Source organism: Natator depressus, chromosome 8, assembly GCF_965152275.1.
Source record: "Natator depressus isolate rNatDep1 chromosome 8, rNatDep2.hap1, whole genome shotgun sequence".
Lineage (NCBI taxonomy): Eukaryota > Metazoa > Chordata > Testudines > Cheloniidae > Natator > Natator depressus.
The window spans coordinates 88,505,028-88,532,795 of NC_134241.1; the positions used below are offsets into that span (position 1 = coordinate 88,505,028).

Genomic DNA, 27,768 nt, shown 5'->3' on the forward strand with positions numbered 1-27,768 from the left:
ATGTGGATAAATTGGAAAGAGGCCAGAGGATAGCAAAAAAAAAAAAATGATAAAAATAAGTTTAGGGCTGTTATAAAGAGGATTGTGGTCACTGGCTCTCCATGTCCACTGAAAGGAAAGCAATGGAGTTGACTCTGCAGCGCCAGAAAGGGAGATTTAGGTTAAATATTAGGGGAAAACTATCTAACTAAAAGGATAGTTAAGCACTGGAATAGGCTTCTAAGAGAGGGTGTGGAATCCCCATTGCTAAAGGTTTTTAGGAACAGGTTGGACAAACAACTGCCAGGGATGGTCTGGTTTATTTGGTCCTGCCTAACTGCAGGTGGCTGGACTAGATGACCTCTCCAGGTTCCTTCCAGCCCTGCTTCCATAATTGTTATTAGGCTATTTTGTAATAAGCTATCTTTAGCAACCTCTCTTTGTCAGATCTTTCTGTCCTGTTACCTTCCGACCTTTACCAACCCCCATTTCCCCCATCTCCCACCTTTCCTTCTTGAAGTAGGATGTCGCTGGAAGGCTCCCCTATCAGAGCATTTCAGGCTGAATTGTATGGAGTGACTTCTTGGGCATTAGTGACTCAATTGCTGCACCTGATAAACCAACCTCCTGTGCGGGAAATACGCAACCCTAGAGCTCAGAAATCTCCCTGCTCCTCTCGTGTGCTGCTACGCAAGGCTCTTTGGTCTCTGGGGGACCAGCCTTCCATTGCAAAGCCCACCAGGGCAGCCCCCATATCGCTTCCCGTGCTGTGCTCAGCGCCGAGCACCCTGCCAGCCCTCAGCAAACGCCACGTAACGCCCGGGGGCTCCTTATAGCTGCTTCGGCGGCCCCTTGCCCCTAGAGGCGGACAGCCAGGTGGCCGCCATCTGCGGGAGTGTCCCGGCTGAGGCTCCGGGGTCTGCCCCCCCGCAGCGGGCGATCCAGGCGGCGGCGGCTGGTGTCCCTCCATCCCCCACGGGCTGAGGGTGGGGGCCGAGGGTCTGTCCCCCGGCGGAAGGCGACAAGGGGCGGAGGGGGGGGACACAGGAAGAAAGGACCAGTCCACCTTAAGGCAGTGGAGGGGGGAACAGACGCCGTGCGCATGCGCAGGCCCCGCTGGACAGCCTGAGACTGGAGCGAGCTGTCTGCGCTGAGACAGGAGGAGACAAGGCTGCCACGGAGCCAGCGCTGCTCGCTCTTCCCGTCGCCTCGAGCGCCCACGGACAGGGAGCCCCTCCGGCCCGGGGCCATGCCGGGCAGCGAGTGAGCGAAGCGGGGCGGCCGGGCTCCCCCAACCCCCCCCCCACCCAGCCACTCTGCCGTCGCCGCCTGGAAGCCGCACGCGGAAGCGGTGAGTGAGCCCGGGAAGCGGAGCGCGGCTGAGGCCGGGTGCGATGAGCTGGGCGCCCCCCGGGCCGCGCGGGCTGCCCCTGGAAGCCCAGGCAGGGCGGTGTAGGGGGAGCCCAGGACAGAGCGAACCGCCAGCTAGGGGGCCGCAGAGCTGGGGGCGGGGGGGACGGCGGCGCAGGAGCGGGGCTGCGCTGGGCGGCAAGGGGCTTTGGTGTGGCCTTGAGTTTAAGACGGGAGATCAAGAGTTAAACATCCCCCTCAAAAAAGCTGCCTTTGCAATTTGGATTTTCACAGCCCAGCCAGAAGCGCTATGGCTGACATCCTGTTTATATCGTGCAAGAACATCCTGTGTTCTCCAGGCGGTTGTATTTGAGGCAAGCCACCCCCCCCCCCATCTGATTAGTCGTGCTAGTTTTCGCACATCCCAGTAACCAGAATGCAGTGAGAAGGATCAAACTTCGCCCCTGCCCCAGTTCTGTAGGGTATGCATAAACATACAAGAATAATTCGTCCTGGGTGTTTGGTACTTATTGCAGTTGTTCTTAAAACAGTTGATCTGGACTCGATTTTTATACCTTGCAGATGTGTACTTTAGGGAACGTTTGGGGTGGGTGGACGGGGAAGCAAGCTGTAACTCTTGGAAAATATTGACTTAGAAGACAAGCCACCATAATAAGGGCTAGGTGTATCAGAACAAGGAAGTATACAAGTTGAAATGTTAGGCATGAAGTAGGAAAAAGGAACTGTTCTTTGCAGAAAGGAATAGGTGGTCCAGGTGGAAGCTCACAAGGGACTCAACGCTTGACTGACTATAAGTGCACCCTAAAAAGTGACATTTTTACATTGAGTTTAGAAGTTTTGATAAGAAAATGCAACCTGTTAAAGTCTATATCTCTAAATTCTTGTGGGCAGGAATCTTGGTAATGTTGGCAATACATAAATTTTCCCATCTCTGAGATGTTGACACCCATCACACTCAGTTAATTTTCTGTTTGATGCCATGTATAGTGATGTTGGAAAAACCTGTTAAATTTGCTACTTCATGTCACAGGTTGTGGTAGTTTAAAGTGTTGAAATTCCATTTAAGAAAACAGTTTATATTCTCTGTCCACAGGAATAATCAAATCATTACAATGCTAAAGTGCAAAATTATATTCTGCAAAAGTATCAGTACAGTTTATTGTCATTGGAAGATACAAAATAGTGCAATCCTGATAAGTGCTCATTAGTACTAAAAGTAGTGTTATGGTGAGGAAAGATGTGTAAAAATGGCACCTTTTTGCTCACAAAATATGTTCCTTGTGATACTCAGGGCTTGTCTACACTTGAAAGTTAATTCAGATTAAGGTAGGGTGAATTTAAAGTGCAATAGCTGAATATTTTTTAAAGAATTTTTTTAAAAATCTGTTAGATGAACCAAAGCTATGAAAAAGAAGACAAAAATGCTTGTTGATGCGAGCTGGAGTAAAATTTTACAAATGCAAGAATTTCTTGGTGGAGATGCACGAGCCAGAAAGGACCCACATTAACTAATTTCAAGATCACAGGTCTTCCACAACATCAGCTGGTGGTGTTTTTTTTGGGCATAGTTTACTTTAGGTAAATGAAGCCAAATACTTTGAAACATGATTATTTTTAGTTTTGGTTTTACTTGTGCAGACTAAGGACCAGGTCTGGCAAATGCTATTTACAAAATGTTTGCAGGATTGGGCCCGAGTTAGCATTGTCACTGCCAGTGTTGTACCTCTTTTTTTGGTTAAAGAGAAGATGCTCTCTCCTGGCACCCTTCATAATCTCTAGTTTATTGTGCATTTTAAAGACAGTAACTATAAAGTGTCCGAACTAGCTCTTGTTGGGCAAGCATTGAGATAGAATGGGTGAATTGCCTAACTGGCACATCACATCTGATCTTCAGCCCCAGCCAAGTACCTGCACCCCAAACATCTAACAGAATTAACTATCAGTGTTAGCAGTATAAACACTACAGTCAAGTCAGGAGGAGACTATTTAAAAAATATATGTACTCAGAGTCTAGTAATAGACTGCAGACGTAGAAAATGATTAATTGTAAAATATTTACTAAAATAGGTCAATCCCCATGCTTAAGTATATGTGGGACTAGAACAGAGACTACACAGCAGTCTTTCAATATGAAACATGCTTAAACTCAGTCTGGTTACAAATAGTACCAGTCTTATGAAGGTTTCAGCGTACATTAGAATCCTTTGTTTGAAAAATTGGGTGTTTGGGTAATAAGGAGATTCAGTCCTGCATAGCTTACAGATGCCACGGAAATAGTGCTTCAGGCCCTGAAAATGTGGAGGATACAACCAACCCACAACTAAGCCGGCATTCAGAGAGTTTGGGTTTGTGCTGAGCTAAGCATTACATTTGAGAAGGTATTTTGATTGAGGTTTTTCAGCTTTTTTTAATTTTAACTCCAGAGGCTTGCTTTGACAAATTACATTTTCTGTACAAGAGACTTCATACAGGCTCTTTGGGGCAAAATCAAAGTACAAGTTCCCTGACTCTGGTTAAGTACCATTACATATCTTAGATGCCGCTTAATCACTAGTGGACAGTGTGCACTAAGTTCTATTGTGACCATATATGGGGAGTGGTAGGCACTTCCTCCAGGCACTTTTTAAGTGTGGAGGAAATTGCACCTTGAGCTCAGTTTGTACTAGATGGCATTACATGGTACGTGCTGCTATAAATACAAAGCAGATTAACTAGACTGGAGCAGTAAATGCATTGAAATAACTTTGGAAGATCAGAAAAAGAATTTATGGTTCTTGTGTCATAAATAAGATTAGACTGCTATCAAATGTGGAATATTAAAATATCATTTGCACACATATTCCCACAGTTCCCTTTCTATTTTGCGAATGCCATCTACTTTCCAGTTGGGATTCACAATATTTGCAAGGCATTTCATCAGATTCTTATAAGAAGAATTTGTTAATCTTGTACAGAGCAAGTCCACAAATCGTGGAGTTTTTCTTGGGAGGGGTTAGAAAAAGCTTACTATACTGTGCTTAAACAATCAAAGTGTTAAACAGTTTAAATAACTTACTGAAGAATATAAACATGTTTAAAACTGGAAAGAATCTCTAATTTCATTAAATTCAAGAAATCTTAGTATTCAAAGAATAAGATATGAATCCTCTTTAAAAGTAACTAATATTAAAATATGGTTCTAAAAGAGAATCTGATTCTGAAATTAGAAGTACACCTCTACCCTGTCCTCGGGAGCCAAAAAAAAATCTTACTGTGTTGTAGGTGAAACCGCGTTATATCGAACTTGCTTTGATTCACCAGAGCGCGCAGCCCCCTGCCCCCGGAGTGCTGCTTTACTGCGTTATATCCGAATTCGTGTTATGTCGGATTGTGTTATATTGGGGTAGAGGTGTATTAACAGATTTTGGGAACAGTTGAGTATTTCCATATTAATTTATTTATGGTCTTTATTAAAATAGTGCTAAAATGCAGGAAGTAAAAACCCCCACATAAGTACATAATAGGAAAACAAACTGGTGTCTAAATTACAAAATGAAAAACAAACAAAGTTTTTATTGGGAATTTTTCTTGACATATTATGAAAAGAGGTGACAACTTTTGAAGTCAAACCAATCCTTGTTTTATTAGTCTCCTTTTGTTTACTTCAGGAAGGTGAAATCCACAATAACGTTTCTAATACTCTTGCATACTTCCAATGGAAGTATTTTCCACACATCTAGGCTGAATGAAAGTTACAGTTACATAGGGTTCTTTATTGGATGAGTGGAAGACGCTTACTGGGAAAGGTGCTTTCACAAAGACTGTTTGTGCTGTGATCAAATGAAATTTGTAAAAACTATAGAAATGTTAGTGCATTTTATAGTGTTGCAAACTAGTGCCTGGATCTCTCTCAAATCCATGCACAGGCTTCCCCCTTCCTGTGTGGAAGTATAAGCCACCACCACAATACTGTCTTCAAGGCCTTATAGGGAGATTCTGGAATCTGAGGTCTACACAGAGGGAAGAGTAGGAGGGATGCACATATCTCCCTACCTCCTCCTCCCCCCAGCTTCAAAAACTTTAAGCTGCATTCTTTTTTTGAAGCGCACTCCAAAGGGATTCCTGGATCACCATGCTGCCACAGTTTGGTGGGGATGTATGAAGGGTGCCATGGGTCAGATCCAGTGTTGAACCAAATCCAGTAGAATCCATGCAGGTCTTTGGGGTTCTGCCAGTTTGAGGGTGGGCTCTCCAGCTTATTAGGGATAGTACTACCTCCCCACCCCTTCCACAGAATCGTGGAGAAACTCCATAAGAGAGTCCTCAGACATTCTACCTCAGAGCTTATTCTGAATTTTTCTAAACAGCAAAGTGTTTGGATTATTTTGGTAAGTACAGGTGGTAAAAAAAAAAAAAAAAAAAATTAAAAATATACACACACACACACAATTTATATTTGTAAGTTTGATCATTCCTCCAGCTCAGGCTGGATGTGATATACATATTTTACACTGAAAACATGACAAAATAGGTTTTAGGCTTCATGAAGAATACCAGTGAGCTAAAAAGCAGGTTTACAAACTAAAAGAGTTAATTTATAGAGAGGAGCCTGAGCTGCAAAGTTTAGATGCTGATCTCAAAGGAGTTTGGATCCATGGTCTTGGTTCTGGCCCCATACCTCATCTATTAGTAGTTAATGAACAGTAGGAAGTATATTTGCCCTTCAGTATTAAGGAGCTGTGTGCATGTGGAGGAGAAGATAATCCTTTGAATGATAAATTGGCAGCATTTGAGCTTTTCTTCCCTTTCCTCTCCAAAAGTTGTGGTTCCTTACAGGAATAATATAAGCTTTAACACAATAATAAAATCCTTGGTGTATTCACAATCATAAAATCTCTAGAGTACTCAGGAAGCAGTTAAGGTTTTTCAGGTCTGGGTAATAGCAAACAAACACTTGCTGCATTTAGAGCAAATTGCTTTTACTGTTTTGACATATGATTCAGATAGTTATAATGCTTTCTGCTTGCTCTGTTCAACAATAAAGATTTTTAAAGGGCTTGAAGGATACCAAAATCCATCTTACTAGGAGACTAGAACAAACAAAAGAAGAGGTACCTGAACCTCAAGAGGTAGGATTTTGAGAACTCAGGAGTAAAATAGTCAAAGGGACAAAAGATTTTTTTTAAAATTCACAGACTTTTCTTTTTAAACTTGCTGTTACAATACCTACAGTTATTAAAAATGAAAAATTATAGGAAAAATTATTCTATTAAATTGCTTTGTGGTTTTGACAGTAGTTTGTATATGGTCACTGTCAACATTTCCTTCTGTTTGTCTAGTTATATGAGTCTTTCACAGACTAGGAGACTTTTTTAGAATAATTAGGAAACTGACAAAAAAAAAAAATCAGATTGACAAGGTGTCTCTTATTCCGGTTTTTTGAATTGCTCCGCTCCAGCTCAGCTCCGGCACCAATAGTGACTGCTCCAGCTCCGCTCAGACTCTGCACTCCGAATCAAATTAATTTTTAACTAAATTAAAAAGTGCATACTGTAATTTTGAAAAAACATTTTTATTCAGACTTTTAAAACAATTTAAATGTCAATGATACAAACTAGAATAATTCATAATTCATTCGGTAAAAAATTATTGCAGCAATCAAGTAGTCTTTCATAGCCTGCCGCAAATAATTTAAAATTAACTTTAAAGCTGAAAACATCGCTCTGCACTAGCTTGAGTTGTTGGTATGCTCTAAGCAATTCTACAGGCAGCCTGAATGCTGTGTGGGTAGCTGTGAATTGCCTCAAAAACAGACTTAACTTTTAGCCTACCAATAGACTCCATCGCCTCACAATCTTCATTACAATTATGAATCGCAGAAACTCGCCGGCGTCTTTCTTTATCCAATTTCTTTTCGAAGGCGTCATCTTCTGAAGAATTGGTGCTTGAATTATTTCCATTTCCCTGTGATGGTTGAAGACGTTTCAGGGATGGATGGTCGAACAAGTTCAGAGTGGAGACGGAAGTTTGAGAACAGCCTGCTATTTCTGAAGGATGTGAACTTTCCGAAACCGCAAATTTGATTGTGGATGACTCCTTTCGTTGTGTTCAGTTTTCTTCAACCTCTTTCGCCGAGTTCAAATGTAGCAATAGATTTTGTTTTTCCAGTCAGCAATATCAAGGAGTCCTTCCTTTGCCTTTGGTATTTCCCTTGAGGTAAGAAGAATCCGATACCATGGGTCAACATAAACATCAGCAAGGAAATGAATATTGTCAAAAAGCTTCTCTTTGCGTTTCTGCATGGAGGATAGAATTCCTTCTGCAATTTGTCCACCATTTTGTTGCAGGAATTTTGACAGTTTTCACTATTCCTTCATTAAAACTCCCGGGGTTACATCAACAGCTTGAAGATTCACGGTTGCTTGGTTTTGTTTTGCCAAGAGGTCTTGCAGGTTCTTCACTTTGTCCCATTCAGCTTTTGTTAACTTGAGTTCTCTTGTTCCAGCAGCAGCCAGTTGTTCACCGTAAGCTTGAAAAATGAGAAGCCGATCAGTCATCACAAAATGTTGAACCCCAACGAGTCACAGTATCCAATGATTGAGTTACCCCATGTAGATCAAGCAGAACACTTCGAATACTTGGTGTTCGTAATTTGACAATGACTTGTCAGATTTTTGCCAGAAATTTTTTCACATGTTCTTTGTTTAGTCCATCCCAGATTGCCAACTGAAGAGTGTTACCACCACACCTCATCAGTTGGACTTTTCAGTCGTCCTCATGAAGCCATGTTGGAAGTATGAGGCTAGGGTCGCATTGCGCAGCAGCATCCATGTTGAGTTTGATTTCATCCATTCCTTTAGTTCCTTCATCAGGCAAAATAGCTTCAGTTCTGTCCACATCCCTGTTCTCAGAGGTAGAAATGGTTTCATTGTCCTCACTGAAATTTTTGATGGCATATGTCATGTTTGCTGCATTGTCAATGCAGATGCTCAGCACTTGCACTTCACTGATCCCAAATTTTTCTAAAATAGTTTTTACTTGATTTTACTTGATTTTTCACGTACGAAGAATTGTGACGCCCTTCAGTGTCGATTATGTCCAGTGTTTTTACCAGCTTTCTTTTCCTTCTTCGTAGTACTGAGCATTGATTGCAAGGAAATTTCTGTTTCCACGGGTTGCGGCATCCATTTTCAGGTAGCACAATTTTTGATCCAAAGCTTTCTTGAGCTGTTCGCGACCAGACTCAGCTGTGCTGACAAGTAAATGACGAACCGCATCGTGCCCCTTCGAAATGCCAAGCTGCTGACCCATTTCACCTGCAATTTTTTGGAATCCTTTGTTCTTTAGCCTGAAGTAGTGAGCGGTGTTAAGCTCAGGCAAACCATTTCCATCAGCCCTTCACAGAAAGTATTGGCATCCGTGGTGTCTGTAACCTTTGAGGACTTCAAATATAAGTCAAGTTTTGTTTGCTGAATTTTGGGTTTCTTTTCAGATGAAGCTCCACAAAAAATCTTTTCTCCAGGAGTTTTCAAAGAGCCAGATGAATGTCGTTTAGACATGTCAGCTTTCTGTTTTGCCTCATCTTCCTGGTCCTTTTTTGTAACCAGAGCCACAAAGTTTTCAGGATGGTTACGTTTTACATACCGCCAAAGGTTGAAACTTTTCTCGGCACTCGCTTCACTTGTCCTGAAGCTACATGGTTTGAGCTCGCCATTCACTTCCTCTTCCACCTTGCATGTTGCTGACTTCTTCTTTGCTTTTCCCAAAAGCCCAAATTTGGGCTTTTCAAATTCAAAAGTAAAGACGTCGTTGAGATCCTTTTCTGTAAATCAGCTATCAATCATTGGGGAGGCAGATTTGATTTTTTTTTTTTTTTTGGGTTGAAGCCATGGCCAAATCTTCTTGTGCTGCTACCGCATCCAAATATTTCTTGTTATGATCTTCGAAAAGCAATGGACAAAAGCATTCCTTTTTTTTTTTTTATAATGTACCTGCTTGTGATATCTTAACCACTTAAGGTACTTCAAATTTATTTTGGATTTTCTGGACAAAAACGATTGCATTTTCTTTTTACACAAAATGATTAAAGTATATTTTAATATTTTAACATGTTTCTTGCAGTTTTAATGAAGTAAGAAGTATTTTTAATATAAATTTTTATTTATAAATTGCAAGTTAGTACTTATGAAATTTTGCTGTAAAATATTTGAAATATTTTCCAACTTTTTAATTAATATCTCAAAAACACTTTAATATAGATATCAGTGAAATTTGGTATGTGCCGTAGTGTTAGTACGTGCTATCGCTGTTCTACAACATTAATTGTTGGGAAGTAATGAGGCTACACGTTACAAGGTTCAAAATGAACGTTAACGGGAAAGCGGATTCAAATTGCAAGCACAGTCCTTTTAGTAAAGAGAGCAGATTTTCAGAAATATGTTTTTCCTTCATCAGGCTGGAAACATTATACACGATAGAGCAAATAACAGATTCTAACTTGTATAATGTTTCCAACCTAATGAAGGAAAAACATATTTCTGAAAATTTGCTCCTTACTAAAAGGACTGTGCTTGCAATTTGAATCTGCTTTCCCTTTAAAGTTTATTTCCAACGTTCTGTCGTACAAAAATCATTCAAATAAAATTATTTAAACTACAGGCATCGTGAACTGGGGGGGACTGGGCCAATTTTATTTAATATTTTTTAAATCTTCGACTGTTTAACAGATAAAACATGCATTAAAATGGTACTCTTAATTTATTTTGTATAATTAACCATTTCTGAGAAAATGGTTTAAAAATTTTAATCTGCTTAGATGCTTAGAATGATACAAACAATTTTACTTATTTTTCAATATTGGAACCATAAATTTTAAATGTAATAAATAACCAAAAATTATTAACTTATTATGGAACATAATATTACCACTCGTAGCCAGGGGCAGTCGACGACAAGCCTTTCTTGAAATATGAAATAAAAATGACCAACCGCCAGTTTGGGATGCCTATGGTTTAAATAATTTTGGATAATGTAATATGGTAGCACATACTAACGCTAAGACACAGACATAATTTCATTACTTTATATTAAAGCGTTTTTGAGATATTAATCAGAAAATAACTTTTCATCATCTCCTTGAAGGGACTGTAGCTGCCTTAGGAAGAATTTTACAGAAATGTTTTTCCTTAAAATGACCTAAGGATTCACGCCCAAAGTTGTGTTGGACATTTTCCAGTCCCTCTGGATATATCACAGAAATCACTCCTAATTTATGCAAAAATGTTTACTGTATATTTATATGCCTGCTGCATGCAACTTTTTCAGCAAATTTAAAATTACAAACAATGCTACCAAAAGACCGTTGAACAGATGACACATAAAATAAGTCCGCCAGAGTGATAAAGGACCATGTACAAATGAACACATGTACCAGTAACAGGAGCCCGTGTGAGAAATGAGCTTAAGTGGTTAATATCTCTTGCGGTATCTTAATATAGCAATAAACAAAAACTTTTTTTTTGTAATATACCTGTTTGTGATATCTTAAATGTTGCGTCTTGCGTCACACTTTTCCGTAATCACAGCAATCAGCGCGTCTCATTGATCAACCCTTACAAAAGAAGTATCAACACATATTAATCTAACTAATCTATGTGAGTACGTACTCGCCTAACCTTGGCACAAGAGTGGGAGCAGTCTGCAGTGTTGCTGGAAGTCTGATAATTATCTGATTCTTTAATAAAACATATCTCCAAAAAACTTTGTAATTTTGTATCTATACATTAAATCTTGATTTTGGCTGAAGTGAGAATAACTGTGACACTTTACGTAAAGTGGTAAAGTAGCTGTTAATATCAGTTTTTATACAATCTGAAACTTTTTGTCACCTTTAGGACTTTCTTGCTAAATATCATTCATTTTGGATTGAAAATGAAAAAAAAAAAACCCCCAAAAACTGGAACAGTGGAGCAGTCAAGATTTTCTGTGCTCCGGCTCTGCTCCAGCTCTGGGAGGCAAAAACCTGCAGCTCCACTGCTCTGTGCTCCAGCTCCGGGCTCCGCTCCAAAGCCCTGCTGTCTCTGATTGGCTAAGTAGGGTCGTAAGCTATCTAATAAATAACTAATAGAAAAGAAATGTTAAGTTGGAAGAAATAATTGGAAGAACAAATTCCATTTAGAGCAATACAAAATGAGTCACTTTTCATATCTTGCTTTTGTCATCCTCCATTATAATAGCTTGTTTTTGTCACAGTTGGTACTTGTCTGGATATTTCTGATGCCAACATTGACATGAATATAAATCTCTTTATTCAGATGAGTTGTATCATAAGTAATCTGTTAACACTTTTTGATCTTTTTAATAGGTGTCTTTTGCGGGACTGTTCTTTTTCTGCAGATAAAATGAGGGAAAGGAAAGGGTGGGAAGTTATAGGATTAAGTTAGCAGACAAAATTCAAATTATGCTGAACTAAGGGAGGAAGTGGCTGAGAAGCCAGTGAAAACAAATGAGTGGGGGTACTGACTGCAGTTTTTTTATTTGATAGGAACTGTCAAGGTTCCTCCCCCACTCTGAACTCTAGGGTACAGATGTGGGGACCTGCATGAAAACCTCCTAAGCTTACTTTTACCAGCTTAGGTTAAAACTTCCCCAAGGTACAAATTAATTTTATCCTTTGTCCTTGGAATATCCACTGCCACCACCAAACTCTAAGTGGGTTTACTGGGAAACGTAGTTTGGACATGTCTTTCCCCCCCAAAATCCTCCCAACCCTTGCACCCCACTTCCTGGGAAAGGTTTGGTAAAAATCCTCACCAATTTGCATAGGTGACCACAGACCCAAACCCTTGGATCTGAGAACAATGAAAAAGCATTCAGTTTTCTTACAAGAAGACTTTTAATAGAAATAGAAGTAAATAGGAGTAAAGGAATCACCTCTGTAAAATCAGGATGGTAGGTACCTTACAGGGTAATTAGATTCAAAACATAGAGAATCCCTCTAGGCAAAACCTTAAGTTACAAAAAAGACACACAGACAGAAATAGTCATTCTATTCAGCACAATTCTTTTCTCAGCCATTTAAAGAAATCATAATCTAACGCATACCTAGCTAGATTACTTACTAAAAGTTCTAAGACTCCATTCCTGTTCTATCCCCGGCAAAGCAGTATACCGACAGAGAGACACAGACCCTTTGTTTCTCTCCCTCCTCCCAGCTTTTGAAAGTATCTTGTCTCCTCATTGGTCAGGTGCCAGCGAGGTTACCTGTAGCTTCTTAACCCTTTATAGGTGAGAGGATTTTTCCTCTGGCCAGGAGGGATTTTAAAGGGGTTTACCCTTCCCTTTATATTTATGACAGGAACATATTTGAAACTGGCCCTTAAAGATTCAAAGGGAATGTTTACACAGGATCCAGTGACTCTAATGCCCATTGAAGGATAAGAACATTATATTTTCTTTCACCTAAATGGATATTAGTTTTTCCATGTTGATATAAGAGATACTCACTTTTGCTAAAAATGCTTATAGCAGAGAAAGAAACCCCAGTGACCCAGAACAACAGGTCACAGTTCTAATCCAGCTCTGCTGCTGCTGAGCTCCAAAAATAGCAAGAACAGCCTAATGTTAACTAGGTGTTAAACAAGTAATACGCTGTAGCAGGCTAACAAAACCACAACAGGTACTGACAGTTGATAACTTTGTGCTTTAAGTGTTTGGAATCTTACTCATTTGAATGTGGTGATTTACTTAAAGGGGAGGGAGGTGAAAGCTGTTGGACTTGGCTTGTGCAGTATTCAGTGGTATGTCGTACCATGTTTCTGGCTTCTGACCTATTTAAGTTTTAAAAAGTTAAATTTCTAACTAAGCTTAAGATTATGAACAGATGTAGCTCTGGTCTCTCTGAGTCTGCATACTGATTGAAACACCTGAAATAGGTGTGGACTGAATCCTCTGCTTACCAATGGAACGTTAATTCTTGGCGGGGGAGTCGAAAGACCTATGTTCTGATCTTAGCTCTGCAGCGTTTCTCCTCTCTGCCTTTTTCTCCTTACACTGACTGTCTGACAGGCTTAGGCACCTTTCTCTTGTTTTTGTTTCCAGTGGGAGCTAGGTGCTTGACTGTAATTGATGTTGGAAAGCTCCCACTGGGAGCTTTAACACCCAGAAGCTCTGAGGGGCAGGGACTATCTTATACTATATGTTTTGGGCCCTACCAATTTCACGGTCATAGGAATAGTAAAAATACATAAAAATAGTAAATTTCATGATTTCAGCTATTTAAATCTGAGATTTCACAGTGTTGTAATTGTAGGGGTCCTGACCCAAGAAGAAATGGGCAGGGGGGTGTTTGCAAGGTTATTGTAGGGAGGGTTGTGGTACTGCTACCTTTACTTCTGCGCTGCTGCTTCCGGTGGTGCTGTCTTCAGAGCTGAGCGCCTGGCCAACAGCTGCCGCTCTCCGCTGCCCAGCTCTGAAGGCAGCAAAGTAAAGGTGGCAATACCATGACGCCCCTAAAATAACCTTACAACCAACCCCCCCTTCAACACAGTTTTGCGTCGGGACCCCACAGTTTGAGAAATGCTGGTCTCCTCATGAAATCTGATTTCACAGATGTCACGGGAGGGGGGTGACCAGATTCCATGGTCTGTGATGCGTTTTTCATGGCCGCTAGTTTGGTAGGGCCCTATATATGTTTGTGCCATGTCTACTGCGGTAGAGCCCTGAACTGTTGTGGCCTCTAACAACTACTGTTGTTCAAATGATTAGTGACTCTGAACCCTAATGTTAACTCAGGTATCACTGCCATTTCATTGTTGATCACTTTAGCAGAACTATTCTGAGAAGGGATTGTAGAGGGTAGTACCAATTGTTCACCCATTGTGACAACTGGCATAGTAGGAATTTACAGGGAATTGAGATCTTTTATTAAAATAAGTGATTAGTGGTAGTCATTAATCATCATCCTCTAACTCAGGGGTGGGCAAGCTTTTTGGCCTGAGGGCCACATCTGGGTGGGGAAATTACATGCAGGGCCATGAATGTAGAGCTGGGGCAGAGGGTTGGGGTGCGGGAGGGAGTGTGGTGTGCAGGAAGGGGCTCAGGGCAAGGGGTTGGGGCGCAGGAGGGGTGCGGGTCGTACAAGGTGGCTCAGGACAGGGGGTTGGGGTTCAAGAAGGGTGTGGGGTGCGGCAGGGGGCTCAGTGCAGGAGGGGTGCAGGGTGCGGCAGGGGATTCAGGGTGCCAGGAGGGGTTTGGGGTGCAGGCTTCTGCCTGGCGCCGCTTACATTGAGCGGCTCCGGGGTGGCAGCAGCGTGCAGTGGGGCTAACGCGGGCTCCCTGCCTGCCCTGGCCCCAGGCCGCTCCCGGAAGCGGCCGGCACCACATCCCTGCGGCCCCTGGAGAAGGGGGAGGCAGAGGGCTCCGCATGGGTACCTCCCCTGAAGCTCCCTTTGGCCGTGGTTCTCCATTCCCGGCCAATGGGAGCTGCGGCAGGCAGTGCCTGCAGGCGAGAGCAGCGCACGGAGCCCTCTGGCCCCCCCATTCCCCCAGGGACCGCTGGGATGTGGTGCTGGCTGCTTCTGGGAGTGGCGTGGGGCGTGTGTGTGGCAATCCCGTGGGCCAGATCCAAAGCCCTGATGGTACCGGATACAGCCCACAGGCCATATTTGCCCATCCATGCTCTAACTCCTACATTAAACTTAAATTGATGAAAACTAGCCTGCTAATGTTCCAAGTGAAACTATATTTTTCAAACTGCTTCACTTTTATTATCTGGAAATTCTTATAATGAATCCATACCCATTTCCACTGTAGCAAACAGGAAAACAATATCTGTCCCACTGTAATTGTATTTTTTGTTGACTAATCCACAAAGGATGAATCAGACTCATCCTGTTGCAAAAAGGGAATAGAATGTTGATTTATAATTTTAATTTGAAATAAAAGATGTGCCCTTACTACCATGTGGTAACCCTTCAAAAGTTAATATACTTGAGGTTCCTTGTGACAGAGGTGCTGACTTTCAGCTTTCGTCCAGGGTGCTCCACCCCTGCTCTGTCTCCCCCCCCCCCACACACAAACCCCACCCTAGCCCCACCTCCTTCTGCCCCTGCTCCGCCTCCACCCAGCCTTTTCCCGCCTCCACTCTACCCCCTCCCCAAGGCTCCGCCTCACCGTTCCCACCCCAGCTCCACCCCCTCCTCCAAGTACGCTCCCCCCTCGCTCTGCCTCTTCCTGCCCCTCCCCCCTCCAGCACCTCCCCTCCTGCCAAACAGCTGATCTGTGGTGGGCAGGAGGCACAGGGGGAAGGGGAGAGGGAGTGAGGAGCTGATTGGTGAGGCCTGCCAAACAACTGATTGACGGGTGGCTGGTGGGTGCTGAGCACCCACTATTTTTTTTTTCTGTGGATGGTCCAGCCCCAGAGCACCCACCGTGTCAGCGTCTATGCCTTGTCATCCTGAACCCTAACCTGAACAGGTGATATAAGGATGTCTGTAACAGCAGTATTCTTCCCAAGAGTCCCAACCAAGAGTTGGCATGAGCCTTTGGGTTGGTTGTGCTGATTTTATCTTGCAGTAAAGTTCTGTGGCTAACCTTATTTTATTTAACCTGTTTTGAGTTGGAGACAGTGGAGTAGGATAGAAGGACTGAAACTAGGTACCTCTACATAACCTTTGACGTATCAGAACTGACAGCTGGGCTTCTTAGGATAGGTCTCCATAGCAAGCAGGAGCCTGCAGCAGCGAGCCTCAGAACCTGGGTCTTCGGACTCAGGCTCACAGTATGGCGCTAAAAATAGCTATGTAGACATTTGGGCTTGGGCTGGAGCTGAGGCTCTGAAGCCTAAGGAGCGGATGGGCTTCAGCAGCCAAGCCCAAACCGAACATCTACACATCTGTTTTTAGTGCTCTAGCGTGAGCCTGAGTCTCGCTGCTGCGGGATATGGCTTGCTGTGTAGACATGCCCTCTGAGACTTGGAACTTGTGTACACTTGAAATGCTACAGGGGCTCAGCTACAATGCTGCAGTGCTTCAGTGTAGACACTACCGTCGGTATAGGTAATCCGCCTCCCTGAGAGGCGGTACCTAAGTTGATGGAAGAATTCTTCCATTGACCTAGTGCTGTCTGCATGGAGACTTGGGTCAGCTTAATTACCTCGCTTTGCGCGTGGATTTTTCACACTCCTGAGTGTTGTAATTATGCCAACCTAATTTTCTAGCATAGACCCTGTTGATATATTGGCTGTTCAATACTTTATTTTGGGCTCTGACTCAAAAGCAAGTTAGTTAAAACAAGAGCATCTATCATAGACAGCTTATATTTGGGCAGAGCTATTGTTTCCCCTGCCTCAGTTGCAACACCTATGACAAATAACCAAAGTTTGCATAGCAGCAGTATGCTAGGAGTCTATTTTTCCCCTCAAGCGAAAGAAGAACACTGCTGTTACAAGAATGCTGGTTGGAATCCTTACTGATGCCAAGATTTATTTTCATATTAGGCAAACGTGATAAGGACAAGACAAAAGCAAATAACATACAAAAAGCAATTGGCTATCTTATTTGTGATCTCACTAGAGAATTGATGATGGGGTAGGCTAGACACCCAGTTTAAAGGTGACCCGCAAAGGATTTTTTAAATTGGGGTTTGCTTTTTTTTTTTTTTTTTTGCTTAAATGTATGAACAGTATGAAAGCCTTAAAATTCTCCCCACTCTCCTCCATTGTCTTTTATCTTGGAAATAACAGAAATGGCCTGCAAAGTCTGGTCCTCCCTGGCAGCTGGTTTTGCTGGAGGACTTAAGGTGACCCAACCCCTCATCCTCTTAAGTAAAGAAGCAAGGATGTTAAATCTTAAGATTGTCCCAAGTGTTCAGTAGGTATCAAAGTTTTAAACAGTCTTGACTAAAAAAAAACCAAAACCTTTCCACTCGCTCAATTTGTACTTTCTTGCCTCTTGGTCAGTTTCACTAGTTCTCTAGTCATCAAAGGCTTTTTTCCTCCTCCCTTAAGATTTTTCCATTGTTGCTACCTCCTGTGCATGGTAACACCACAGTGATGCTAGCATAGACAAGATGGATGCCGTAGTGTGACAGTTGCCCTGAACTGAGACATCATAGCAATTTTGGGACAACTGTAGGAAAATAATGTAGTGTTGCTAGAGGCAGTGTGTCAGGGCGTGCTTTAAAAAAAAAAAAAGCTTAATTATCTCCTTTTGCTTGTTACCTTTAAATGGTTATTCATGGCTTTTCAGCCAATTATGTTATAGTAATGATCTGTTTATAAAATTTGGTTGTTTATTAACCAGAGGAGTTAACAGCCTAACCTTTCCCTTAACTCATCTTAAAAAGTGATTGAAAAATCATTAGTTCTACAACTTGTTGCATAACATGCCATGTTTACGTATTGTTACTCACTTTCCATAAAGACCTATATGGGGCCATATGTGAGAATTAAGACTTTGTACACAAAATTGTTTCATTATTGACATTTTGTTTGCTGCTTCTGTTTCTTCACTGCTAGTTATTCTGATTTTAAGTATCCTTCAAGGAAATGGTGATGTTGTATTGGTACATCCTCCCAGATGCAACTTTTGAAAATCCGTATCCAGTTTTGTCAATTGTGATTGGAAAAGTCATTTGAAACAAATTTGACACTTCCAGATTTAACTTTTGTTTCCTTTGAGTTAGCTTGTCTTGATATTCAGACCTAGACTCTGTGCAGAGTTTGTCAGGAGGTGAAACTCACAGGACTAATTTAGTCTCACATTTTTACAGACATTATGCAGCACATAGAACCACAATAAAACTAAAATAGCAGGTCAAGAACTTGGGCAGCTGCATGATACTAACAACTTGCTGTTGCTTGGCATCCGTAAGTCACTTATGACCAGTTTCCCCTTTTCAGCAGAGTTTAAGATCATACTGAAAATAGATGTTTGGACTAAGCCATATTTGTTTACAAGGCATTAGTCAGGTGCTTAAGCTAGATGTGTCCCCTTTTATGTGCTACTGGATTGCTTCATCTTGAGGTCTGTTCGTCTGCATTGTTTGCTGTTTGCGCAGTGTTGCCAAGCCACATAAATGTCATGGAGCCACTTACACTGTAATCATTTCTCTGGTATATGCCTTTACTCAAGCGGATTGCCTCTTACACAATAAGAAAAAGGAAAACTCAACCTTCAAATATATATGAATCAGCTATGATTATAGGAAGGCATTTGTTCAATCCAAGTTATAAGTTTTGTACATGCTCCTTGTCTTTCACGTTTAGCCAGGAAGTGGTAGAAATACTGAATCATGTCGGGAATGAGAGGCTATTTCAGCATTCTGTAGGTATGGCCTGCATTCCTTGTTCTTACCTAGGTGTACAACTTTGCATTTGGTTGGATTAAAATGCATTTTTTTTTTGCATGAGCCTTACTTATCAAGGTATTAGAGTAGCAGCTGTGTTAGTCTGTATTCGCAAAAAGAAAAGGAGTACTTGTACAACAAGTACTCCTTTTCTTTTTATCAAGGTATTATTACCCTGTCCTCATTTACCATTCCAGCAGTCTGTCATCTGCAAAGTTTTATTGGCAGTTTGTATATTTATTTCCCAATCACTGATGAAAGTGTTGAATAGCATCGGAGCTAGTACTGATCTCTGCAGAACCCCACTAGAAACACACTCGTTCCATGATCATTCCCATTGAGTGAGAGTTGGAGGAAAACAAGTTGTTGTCCTCCAACTCTCACTCAACATAGAATCCTTCCCAACTTCTCCATTTTCTCTTTGGCATTTTTTGTCCTGATATGGTGGCCTGAGGATTGTAGATGGAGTAACATAGGTATAAGCATTTGACTTTATTGTTAAAAATATACCTATGGTTCTAGAACTATAGCATAACACTTCTTCCCCTCCCTCCCTGTGATGAGTTCTATTTGAGTGGTTTACATTCCTAATGGACTCAGATTCTTCTGATGTAATCTTATGACTTCATGGCCTTCATAACTAAATCTCTCTCTGACAAAAATCTCTGACTCCCCCTGACAAAGGATGGCTTAATTGCCTTTTATTTGACTTTTAAAAATTAGACATTGATTTTTTTAGAAAGTCTCTTAATATCTAAAAAATCTTGACCATTAGAGGATACTCAAAGTTCACATGTCTTCCAGAAAGTGCAGCTATGGTCAGAAAAATAACTCTAAAAACCAACATATTCCTATTCAGCATCTCTCTGGTCCCTGTTTGCCTTATGGTCATATCTGTTTATTGACAAAAAGGAATTTTTGCTCCTGCTAGTACTGCTGAGCCAATACACTTAGCAGGAGGAAAATTCTGTTTTGGTTGATAGATCAGTAAAATGCTCCTCTATATTCCAGTTAGTGAATCTGCTTGTGGTTATATACCAAGAGACAGCAGCACACAGCTTGACTTCTTTCGATTTAGCAATTTGAAAAAAGTCTCTTGACAAAGGAAATTTGAACTGGATGTCCTTTGAGAGGAATAAATATACTACTCCTGGGGGAATTCTGCGCCACTGTGCAATGCAGAATTTCGCAGAAATTAACATGTGCTCAGAATTTATTTTCCCCCCACAGAAATGGGCTGCAGTGCAGCTAGGGGCCACTGGACTCAGCAGAACTCTTGCACATAGAAGACACTGTTGGGGGAGGAGGAAGGACCTAGAGAGTTTCTGGCAGCTGCAGTTCCCAGCACGCCCTGAGGGAAGGAGTGGGCGGTGCTCAGGAAACTCCTTGCAAGCCTGGGACTGAGCATCAGGCTGTTTCTCCCTCTGGATCCATGGGCTCAGGGGAGGGGGAGGACAAAAGGGGAGGCCCCCACAGCTGGGCTCTAGTGGGGGGGGTTCGGGTATCTGGGCTGTGTTTTTTTTGGGGGGGGTATTGGCTGGGGGGCATCATGGGTGGGCTGGGGGGGCGAGGTTGTGGGTGTCTGCCCCCCGCTGGGCTCTGGGGAGGAAGGCGACAGAGAAACAGTTAAAGAAACCCCTAGGACAACCTAGTTCCTCTCTACTCCTGGGGAAAATTTTGTGTGTCTGTATTGTTACAGACATACTTGTTGACAGGTATTTTGAAATAATTGAAACTGGTTTAAATTATTTACCAAAATAATTGAAACTGGTGTGATTATGTAGTGTTGTTTTGACAAAATTTGCAGAATTTTGCAGAATTTTAAAATATTGTACGCAGAATGCTCCCAGGAGTAATATACAACACCATGGTTTACACTGTAAGCTCTCTCATTCACTTATCTTTGTTTTGCCTTCATGCTTGTCTGTAAGACATCTGGCATTATTTGTGCCATTAAAATGGTTCCACAGCTATTTGACAATAAATACACTTAATGTATGACAGGGTGGTTAGAGCAAGAAGGGAGGGTGAAGTTTATACACCTTTGCAGTGAACTTTACTGTGAAACAGAAAGGTAAATATTGAGTCTGTCCTGTCTCTTTAGTGATCAAACGCAGCTACAACAGGGCTTCCCTCAGCTAAAGTACTGGTAAAGTGTGGCTTGCTTTAGCTAAGTTCTAAAGAAGTGGAGGAATCCCTATAGTTTTCTTCAGCTCCAGTCCTCTTCCTAAAGATCCTTCCTCATTACTACACTTGGCCCTGGGCTAAATACAGAAGTTGCACTGGTTTAGTTAAAGGTTGTTTTGCACGGCTTTAGCTAACTCTGTGCAAACTTTGTGTGTGGACATTTACATCATGTAAGTCTAGTTTTCATAACAAGGGCAAGTTGAACTGATGTGTGCTAGGTTTAAACAGATGTACATGTCCACACAGAGTTGCACTGAGTTTAGCTAAATAGCTGCAAAACCATGACTTAAATTAATCTGACATTTCTGTGTCTAGACAAGACTGCAATCCTTTAACTCTCTGTGTGCTTAGGCAGAACTGGTTCCACAAGGCTAACCTAGCCCTACTAACTTGTAAAGCTCTTCACACAGGTCCAGTACTTTTGGTCTTCCCTCTCACAAAATGGTGTGTTAATCCCTTCCCTGCCAACCTGTTTACAGGATCTCCCTTCCTAGTGATAGCATGAAATAGAATTCTTAAATTTTCTCTGGTAAATATTTTATATTTATGTGCAGCCAGGCTGTTGTTAGGACTTCTTCATCCCTTATACACAGGGCCCTACCAAATTCATAGTCCATTTTGATCAATTTCACAGCCAGAGGGTTTTAAAATCGGTTAATTTCATATTTTCAGTGGTTTATATCTGAAATTTCAGGGTGTTGTATGCATGGGGGGTCCCAACCCAAAAGGTACCCGGAAGTGGGTCTGATCTGTCCCCCCACAGCTGCCATGCAAGGGAAGGACAAGAGCTGTCCCCTCCCAGCCCAGCAGGGATTCACACCCAGGAGCCCCGCTAGCTGTGGCCCTCCCAGGAGCAGGGGGATATCTGACCCACCTCCACAAGTCTCCTCCAGCTGCATGAACCTCTGAGGCTGGGCAGGGGGAAGGTACTCCGAGGTGGGTTTGATCTCCCCGAGAGTGGCCGTGCAGGGGAAGGACAAGTCCTCTCCCTCCCCAGCCCAGACGGGACTTGCAGCTAGGATCCCCCTCACTGGGGTGTTCCCATCAGCAAGGGGGAGATCAGGTTTCATGGGGAAGGGCTTATTTCATGGTCTGTGACACATTTTTCATAGCCATGAAATTGGTAGGGCCCAACTTATACATAACATTGTCAACTTCTACTACAACATGTAACTGATTTGTACGATATACGTATACTATTTAGCAGTTAACCTATGCTGTGATACTTGCACCTATATGCAGGTGGGAAGAGTTTAACTCATAGTTTGATATTAAGTCACCAGCTAAGTTTAGTGAACAGTGCATCAGACAAATATGAATAATGAAATCAGTTATAAAAGTTGACTAATATTTCTTCATAACATTAGATTTTAGCAAAAAAAAAAAAAGTAGTACTTTTTGGCAAATTTGTTAGTCTCTAAGGTGCCACAAGTACTCCTTTTCTTTTTGCGAATACAGACTAACACGGCTGCTACTCTGAAACCTGTCATTAGATTTTAGGTTATGTTTAATTGGCCTTTCCATTAAACCCTTGTCAGGCAGCTTAGGCTTTTGTAAAATGTGTCTGAGGTAGAAATATCTGTCAAAGGGTTGAGTCTTTTTTCTGAAGTTTAATTGAAGTAGATTAGAGTGTTTTGAAAAGGGAAAAGAATTAAGAGGAAATAGGTTTGCTAGGCACTTGGAACCAGATTTTTAAAGGTATTTAGGTGTTGCTCAGCTCAGCATTGCAAGGCATAAGTGACTTAGCAGTCTAAGTCCCATTTTCAAATGATACAAGCATTTAGGGGCTTATGTGCCATGCTTCAATAAGACATAGGAGCCTAACTGCCTAATTTACATTTGCAAATAGGACTGTTACCTTATATTTACTTCACAGTCCATGTGTAATTTGTTAGCAACATTAGCAGTTTGGACCACTATGATCTTATTTTTAGAAAACCCTAGGTGCTAAAGCATAGCCCATCATGTTACCAGAACTAACTAGCAAGCTCCTCCCTCCATTTAAAACTCTTAATTGCCCATACAGTTTGAAGCATGGACAGAAGATCATTACTGATTTTACTGAATTGGTTGGTAAACTAGATGTAGTTTAAAGACACCTCCAGGATTTGGCCCTCTTTTTGATAAGACTCAAAAAATTAACAAGAAGCCACAACTATATGCATTAGTTGCTTTTCAGAATATATAATTGAGCTGTTCAGGACCAGAAAATACACTGCAATTTGTCTGCAGGGATCAGATAGGATTTTGGCATAACTTTGCAAGTTTAAGGCACAAGCCCTACACTACCTGTGAATGATCCCTAACTGGCCGTTGAGCAGACTGAAAATATACACATTTATACTCTCTTGTAAATTTGAAAGACTGAGGGTTTTGGCATTTTTTTTAACCTTAATTTTGTCCTAACTAGCTGATTTAGGGCTTGCCAAAGTTATACAAATCCTTACTCATACTAAAAAAGCAAAGGTTTGTTTAATTAAAATATATGAGAAAGATCAAACTATGGCCCCAGTTCTATAAACACACATATGAATAATTTTGCTCATGTTGATGTCAGTGGAACTACTCATTAAGTACATATTCACATAAGATTGCAGGACTAAATGAGCCAAACATAGGCTCAGTAAGATAAGTTTAAGAAAAAGCTAAGCACTGGTAGAACTTAGTTGCATAGACTTACCTTACAAAGATGGTTTATGTTGTAGCACACATCTGTGGAACAAAGTACAGGGAAATCTTCTAATTATAAGAGTTTGTAACTGTTAATTTGTACGTCTGTTGGAGAGGACAAATACCCTTTTGTAAAAGGTATTTAGGGATCAGGCAACCTACAGGATTGTTTCCACTCTTAAAGCTCCCTTAATCACTGCTCCTTCTGCCCCATAATTGGGGAGCAGTTGTAAGAAGAGTTTTAAGGGCTTTTATATGGTGATATATTTTTATTAACAATTTGACCTGATTGGAAGTACTGATAGGAACATTAGCATTTAAACTGCATTCTTTAAAATCTAAAAGGTGATTCTCTAAAAATGGTATCATGAAACTCTGTGTTGATTGTGGTTCACTGATTTTCATGTCAAGCTTTCTTAGTTTACAGGTAAAAGGAGGTCTTTTTCTAACTGCTAGATCTGCGAATAACCCAATTCAACCCCACAGCTTGTGATCTGAAAAATAAATTATCCTTTTCTCTTCATGCATAGTTGTTAGTAATAAAGGAAAAAAGTGGCAAAGCCAGATTAAGTTCTCAGTTACACCTGGGCTGCCCTAGTATCTTCAAATTATGTTCTGTTATAGAAACACAATCCCTTTAAAAGCCAATAGCAGTACACAGTTATAAATGAAACCTAATTTGGCCCCCAGAACTTTTTTTTATTGGTGATGATGTGAGAGGAGGAGAGAATCTAGCTTGACTCTCAGATCATAGGATAACTAGAAATAAAATTTTAACTTTGTACACCAAGCAAATTTGATATAGAAGTAATTAAAGCACAGCTAAAGTGGGACCTCAAGATACTATTTGTATTCACTTTTCAAGATGGTATTGTATTTAGTGCAAGATAATTGAGCCCTTAATCCTGTAACTGGATACCTAGCTGGGCCCTTTTAAGAAAAGCAAAGAATTTTATGTTTGATTCCTCCAACATCTAGGCCAAAGGGGAAACTAGTAGCTAAGGAATATCATGTTTTCTGGATATCCATAAACAGGGGAGAGAGGATATTTGTCACTTTTTCCCTTCTTCAGTCTGGATAAAGAAGGCTTGGAAGGAGTTGTGTTTTGTTTTGTTTTTTCCTGCTTTGTTGTTGTTGTTGAAGTGCTCCTGGAAGAACTAGGGGAAATTCAGTGGGAGTTTCTTAGTCCTTAGGTGGACAGGGAGGGATTGAGTCTTTCACAAAGATAAATTTTCTCCTGTGTGTGTCTGCGTTAATTAGATGTTAACAAAAGCTAATAAAAAAACAAAGTTTTAAACAGTCTCTGACTAAACTCCATTCCTATCTCATTTGCTAAGGTTTCAGTGTCTTGATGTCACAATCCATTAGTTTGAGATCTTCAGCCAGGAAAAAAAAAAAACCCTACATTTTTCATGTGTTTAAAACAAAATAAGGTAGGCATTTAAATACATTATAGAGAAGCAAAAGAGTGCGGAGTATTTTTTCATTTGAAGGTCATCTTAAATCTTTGAAGGTATCTATTTAGGTTCTTGTACAGCATTAATCACAGTGGTATTTAAGCATGTCACAAAATAAAGTGTATGCATAAAGATATATTTTTCTCTTGTTCCTTCAGTCTTCAGGGACTGGACTTTGTGTGTGTGTGTGGTATTGTGGGAAAGGTTTTGCATTTTTCTCAAATCTGGGTATTTTTATTATCCATTCAAATGATTTTTTGAATGCCTTTTATTTTGTCAGATCTGATCCCTAGCTTTCTCCTCTAAGCTCTTAGGGCTAGATCTTCAAAATAATGAGGAATCCGGTGGCACTTTAAAGACTAACATTTATTTGGACATAAGCTTTCGTGGAAAATCAATAATTTTCACTCTATGCATCTGAAGAAGTGGGTTTTTTACCCACGGAAGCTTATGCCCAAATAAATCTATTAGTCTTTAAGGTGCCAACGGACTCCTCGTTCTTTTTGTGGATACAGACTAACATGGCTACCGCTCTGATACTTATCTTCAAAATAGATCATTACATTGCATTCTGGACTCTTTTGAAAATCTGACAACAATCTCAGGTGTTGGGCCCTTGAAAATCTGGCCCAGAGCTCTTTTGAAATAAAGTCTGGAATGAGATCTTCACTCCTGCTTTGGATACTTTATGCTGAGCAGAAGGGTTGGAGCTGTATAAGAGGCCCTAAATATTCTGATTCCAGCTGGGTGAGGATTCCATTGCCACAGAAGCTGTGAAAGATAGCAGTAATGTTGCCCTCAGAGGACCCCTCCTAACTCCACATACAAGGAATGTTCTGTGATGGGGTGGGCTAGGAGAGGAGTGGTTTGTTGGGGTGGGCCTCAGCAGTGCCTGGATTCTGGGCATTGCTGCAGCCCATTGGACCGCCTGGAAAGCGGTCTTAATTTAGAGAGGCCCTCGGTGCTTGTTAAGTTACGTGTGGGGTCTCTCCAGTCCCAGCCCAGATCAGGATGCAAAGTAGCTTAAAATGACACTGGACTGCCAAGCCTGCCACCAGGTTGTGACTTCTGCCTTTCTTTAGAATTTCATTACAGCTTTGGTGCCCACTAAGAGAAGGTGCTATGAACATCATTGCAGTGTGAGGAGCCAGGGCTGACAGGTAGAGGACTGCTGACTACTGCATTAGTGCATACATGTCCCTAGCGCACTAGAGTGCTGGGTGTAAACTTTGTTAATTTCCCTTTTTAAAAAAGGGAAGAAATCTGTTTTACATGTAGTCAAAAGAGTATTGTACAGAGAAACACAGTTCTATTTTTTTTCCACTTGAGCGTGCGAACTTGCAGACTAGATTTAACCATTGCATGTGCACGCAGACCACATGCTGAAAAAAAATTTTCTTACTGTTCTGAAACTTCAATGATTGTGCAGCTAATCGTTTTTTAAAATTAAACTCTTACTCTTCAACTTAAATGTGAACTCCAAAGCAGGAAAATGAGAAGAGATAAGCACAGATAGCTAGACTGTAGAGCACGTTTGACACAGAAATACTTTTGAATGGCTCAGAAAGTTATGTCTGCCCTCCCCCCTCAATGAAATCTTGTGATAATACCTTGCTTATTGAAGCTATTTCTGAAAGAATGAAGCATCCTGGGACCCCCTCAGTGAAATAATTAAATTGAAGTTTACAAAGAATTTGAAAAAAAAATTGCAAAAATGAGTAAAACTTGTTCCTGTGTTGAATACTGTGTGCCCAGACCTATCTAGTTAATATAATATTCCACACACAAATCTGTTTAGTGTTACTAATTTTTACCTTGCAGTTGGTCTTTAATGTGTTTTATGGCAAGTTTTTCTTTAACATGAATTTGTTTTTAGAGTTAGACAATTACAGTCAACTGGATTAAAAATCCAAAATCTGATTAATTGGGGGCCTATTAGATTGACCATCTCTTACTTCAAGACCAAGAGAAGGAAATTACAGTTCTTTTGAATGTTTATGCATTTTCAAGTTGACTTGATTGTTCTTGTGATTATCAGCCTTTTAGGAATTTAATCAAATAAATTAACATATTTGCATAAAATAAACATTCCTGTTTATCTTAAAACAGCACTGTTTACAGCTACTACCCTAAAACCTAAGGTTTACTAGGGAGCAACTAAAACTAGTACTGTGCTAGGATTATCAAAGAGAGACCATTACTGAAATATGAAGGGTTCCTTTCTGGTATCTATGAAGAATTTCCAGGTTAATGGAATTACAATAAGAAAATACCTTACGCCTCCCTGTTTTCTCTTCTCGGCTCTTTACTGCTCAGCGTTTTCCCACTTAATTTCTGCATCTCCATCTTTTCATCCTATTTTTTCTTCTCAATCTTCCTCTCCCTTTCCCCTCCTCCTGCCCTTCTGTTTCTTACCATGTACGTCTGTTTCCCCTTCTGTCTTCTTCCTGTTTTCTTTAGGGTCACATTCAACAGGGGGGGAAATGACCACACATTCAGTCATACCTGAGAATTACTTTTTTTCCAGTTGAGTGCAGCTTCTGGGAGGAGGGAAGGGAGATAAATGCCCTCAAACTTAAACAAATAATAATAAAAAAAGTTATTGGTTGTTGGTAGTGGCTAATGTGATAGCTGTGTGTTACTCCTGGGAGGATTCTGCACCAAAAAATTAAAAATTCTGCAAAATTCTGCAAATTTTATTTGTCAAAATAATGCAATATAATCACACCAGTTTCAATTGTTTTGGTAAACTACGATACAGAAAAAAGTCACAATAACT

The 27,768-nt window shown here is 41.0% G+C and overlaps 1 protein-coding gene across 2 annotated transcripts in view; it reads left to right on the forward strand.

The window, feature by feature from the left end:
• The first annotated feature begins 1,075 nt into the window (after positions 1-1,075).
• The window catches only part of JAK1 (Janus kinase 1), a 104,124-nt gene continuing 77,431 nt past the window's right edge, over positions 1,076-27,768 (forward strand). For both annotated transcript variants that reach the window (XM_074961590.1, XM_074961591.1), the window contains exon 1: positions 1,076-1,330. The gene's annotated coding sequence lies outside the window, so the exon portion shown is untranslated. The remainder of the gene's footprint in view (positions 1,331-27,768) is intronic.